Source organism: Lontra canadensis, unplaced genomic scaffold, assembly GCF_010015895.1.
Source record: "Lontra canadensis isolate GAN:19392208 unplaced genomic scaffold, GSC_riverotter_1.0 scaffold252, whole genome shotgun sequence".
NCBI lineage: Eukaryota > Metazoa > Chordata > Mammalia > Carnivora > Mustelidae > Lontra > Lontra canadensis.
Genome location: NW_022631246.1, coordinates 190,881 through 195,652, shown reverse-complemented (window position 1 = coordinate 195,652; position 4,772 = coordinate 190,881).

Here is a 4,772-nt window from a genome sequence, read left to right as displayed (position 1 = left end):
CCAACAAGAAGATATAGCAATTATAAATATTTATTCAACCCAACGTAAGAGCACTCAAATACATAAAACAATTAATGATATACATAAAACAATTAATGATAAACATAAAGAAACTAATCAATACTAAAATAATAGGGGCATATAACACCCACTTTCATCAATGGGCAGATAGATCACCTAAACAGAAAATAACCAGGGAAGAGAGTGGCTTTGAATGACATTCAGAACATTCCATCCTAAAACAGCAGAATACACGTTCTTTTTAGTGCACATGGAATATCTCCAGAATAGATCACATATTAGGTCACAAAACAACAACAAATTTAGAAAGATTGAATTCATATTATGCACCTTTTCTAACCACAATACTATGACACTAGAAGCCAACCACAAGAAAAAGTCTGGAAAGACCACAAATACATGGAGGTTATATAACATGTTACTGAACAATGGAAGTGTCAGCCAAGAAATCAAAGAAGAAATAAAAAAGTAAATAGAAACCCTCCAACACTTTGGGAAGCAGCAAAAGCAGTTATAAGAGAAATGTTTATAGCAATACAGTCCTATGTCAAGAAGCAAGAAAAATCACAAATAACCTTAACCTTATACCTAAAGTATCTAGAAAATAAACAATAAATAAAATAAAAATCCAGCAGAGAAAAGAAAATAAAAAGTAAAAAAAAAAAAAAAAAGATAAAATAAAAATAAAACACATCAATGAAACCAGGAGCTGGTTCTTTGAAAAGATCAACAAACTGATAAACCTCTGGCTGACTTATCAGAAAAAAAGAGAAAGAACTCAAATAAATAAAATCACAAATGAGAGAGGAGAAAAAGCAACCAACACAACAGAAATACAAACAATCATAAGAGACTATTATGAAAACTACATGACAACAAATTGGGCAACCTACAAGAAATGGATAAATTCCTAGAAACATGTAAATTACCAAAACTGAAATAAGAAGTAGAAAATTTGAACAGACTAATAACCAAATAAAGAACTGAATCAGTAATCAAACACTATCAACAAAAAAAAGTCCTGGATCTGACAGCTTAACAGGTGAATTCTACCAAGTATTTAAAGAGTTAATAGCTATTTTTCCTCAAACTATTAAAAAAAATAGAAGTAAACTTCCAAACTCATTCTATGAGGCCAGCGTTATACATATACCAAAAATGGATATAAACACCACTAAAAATAAAATTACATAAAATTAAATTAAAACAAAACAAAACAAAACACTACAGGCTAATATCCCTGATGAACTTTGATGCAAAAGTCCCCAGAAAAATAGTAGCAGACTAAATCTAACAATGCACTAGAAAAATCTTTCACCACAATCAAATGGGGTTTATTCCTGGCTTATAAGATTCAATATTAACAAAACAATCAATGAGACATAGCATACCAATAAGATAAAGGATAAAAAACATATATTCATTTCAGTAGATACAGAAAAAGCATTTGACAAAGTACAACACCCATTCGTGATAAGAATCCTCAACAGAGTAGGTTTAGAAGGAACATACTTCAACATAACAAAGGCTATATACCCTCATCATTTTTATTCAACATAGTATTAGAAGTCCTAGCCACATGATCAGAATATAAAAAGAAATAAAAAGCATTCAAATTGTTGAAGAAAGAGTAAAATATTCAGTATTTGCAGATAACATGATACTCTATATAAAAAACTTGAAAGATGCCACCAAAAAAAAAAAAAACCCTACTAAAACTAATAAATGAATTCAGTAAAGTTGTGGGATATAAAATCAATGTGCAGAAATCTGTTGCATTTCTATAAACCAATAGTGAATTGGCAGAAAAAAGCAATTAAGACATTAAGAACAATTAAGAAAACAATCCCATGTTCAACTGCACCAAACATAACAAGATACCTAGGAATAAACTTAACCAAAGAAGTGAAAGATGTGTACTCTGAAAACTATAAACAGTGATGAAAGAAATTGAAGATGACACAAAGAAATGGAAAGGTATTCCATGACCATAAATTGAAAGAACCAATATTGTTAAAATGACTATACTACCCAAGCAACCTACACATTTAATGCAATCCTTATCAAATTACCCACCAAATTTTTTATAGAACTAGGGCAAGCAATCCTAAAATTTGTATAGAACCACAAAAGACCCAGACTAGACAAAACAATCTTGAAAAAGAAAAGCAAAGCTGGAGACAGCACAACTCCAGACTTTGGGTTTTGTATATATATATGTTTTTATTTATTTTGTTTTATTTTATTTTATTTTATTTTATTTTATTTTATTTTATTTTATTTTATTTTATATTTGAGAGAGAGAGACACAGCGAGAGAAGGAACACAAGCAGGGGGAGTGGGAGAGGGAGAAGCAGGCTTCCCGAGGAGCAGGGAGCCTGATGCAGGGGGATGACCTGAGCCAAAGGCAGATAGTCAGTGACTGAGCCACACAGGCACCCAGGATTTCAAGTTGTATTAAAAGTAATCAAAACAGTATGGTACTAGCACGAAACTAGACACATCAATCAATGAACAGAATAGAAAAACTCAGAAAGAAACCCACAAGTGTATGGTCACTTGATCTTTGACAAAGCAGGAAAGAATATCCAATGAGAAAAAGACAGTTTCTTCAACAAATGGTGTTAAGAAAACTGGACAGCATAATGCAAAAGAATAAAAGAGATCTGTTTTTTTTATACCATGCCCAAAGACAAACTCAAAGTGGATTAAAGACCTAGGGGAACGAGTAAAAATGGTGGGGGAGTAGGAGAACTCTAAGCTTGACTTGTCCCTTTGAAACAGCTATATGAATATCAAATCATTCTGATTACCCCAAAAAATCAAGCTGAGGACTGAGAGAACAAAAATGCAACTCTACAAGTAGAATAGTGAGTGTTTCTTTTAACAAGCAGACCATAACACACTTAAGCTCTAGACTTTTTCTTAAAGTTTGTTTATTTATTTATTTATTTATTTGACAGAGAGCGAGAGAGTGCAGAAGAACCCAAGCAGGGGAAGCATCAGAGGGAGAATCAGGGTCCCAGCTGAGTAGGGAGACCGATGTGGGACCTAGTCCCAGGACATTGGGATCATGACCCAAGCTGAAGGCAGTTGCCCAACCAACTGAACCATCCCAGGCACTCCTAGGTATTTTTTTTTCCTAGACAGAATGAGAAGAGAGAGGAATCCACCCCAAAAAGGAAATAACAGAAAGTAGAAATAATGACTAGGGATTTGATCAATACAGACATAAGTAATATGTAGAAACTAGAATTTAAAACAAAAATTATAAGAGTACAAGCTGGGATTGAAAAAAAACATAGAAGACACTGGAGAATCCCTTAGCACAGACACAAAAGAACTGAAATCTAATCAGGCTTAAATTAAAAATGCTGCAATTGAGATATAAACCTGAATGGATGCCATAGCAAAGAGAATGGGGAGCACCAGGGTGGCTCAGTTGGTTAAGTGATTGACTCTTGATTTCAGGGCAAGTCAGGTCCTGGTATTGAACCCCAAGTGGGACTCCCTGCCCACTGGGGAGTCTGCTTGAGGAGTCTCTCTCTTCCTCTCCCTCTGCCCCTCTAGCTGCTTGTACTCCCTCTCTCAAAAATAAATAACAAATGTAAAAAACAGAGAGAGAAAAATGAAGCAGAGGAATGAATCAGTGATAGAGAAGATAAAATTATGGAAAATAATGAAGCTGAAAAAAGAGGGAAAGAAAGGTGTTGGTTCACAATGGTAGACTTAGGGAACTTAGTAATTTCTTAAAACATGATAACATTCATATCATAGGATTACCAGAAGATAAAAAGAGAGAAAAAAAGGCAGAAGATTTATCTGACAGTTTATAGGTGAAAATTTCCTTTATCTGGGCAAGGACACAGATATCCAAATCCAAGAAACACAAAGAACTCCCATTGAATTAAAAAGCCAGACATCATCTAGACATATAGTCAAATTCACAAAGTACACAAACAAGGAAACAAATCCTTAAAGCAGCAAGAGGGAAAAAAGCCCTTAACTTACAAGGTAAGACAGATCAGATTTTCAGCAGGCCTATCCACAGAAACCTGGCAGGCAGAAGAAAGAAGCAGGGTATATTCAATGTTCTGAATAGGAAAATATGCAGTGAAGAATACTTTATACAGCAAGTCTGTCATTCAGAATGGGAGGAGAGATAGTTTCCCAAACGAAAACTGAAAGAGTTTGGGACTACCAAACCAGCTCTGCAAGGAATATTAAAGGGAACACTTTGAATGAGGAAAAAACCAGCAACAAAGACTAGAAAGGAACAGAGAACACATCACCAGAAACACCAGCATTATAGGTAGTAGAATGGAAGTAAATTCATATCTCTCAATAATCACTATGAATGTAAATGGGCTAAATGCTCCTATCAAAGACATATGGTATCAGAATGGATAAAAAACAAGACCATTCGAATGGATAAAAAAAAAATAAGACATTCATTTTAGACCTAAAGATACCTGTAGTTTAAAAGTGAAAGGATGAAGAGCCATCTATCATGCTAATGGACATCAAAAGAAAGCCAGAGTAGCCATACCTATATCAGACAAGCTAGATTTTAAGCCGAAGACAGATATATTCAGAACATTTCATCCTAAAGAAGCAGAATACACTTTCTTTTTGAGTGCTCATAGAATATTTTCCAGAATAGATCACACACTAGGTCACAGATCAGCCTTCAACAACTCCAGAAAATGGAGATTGTAGCATGCATATTTTCAGACCACAGCACTATGAAA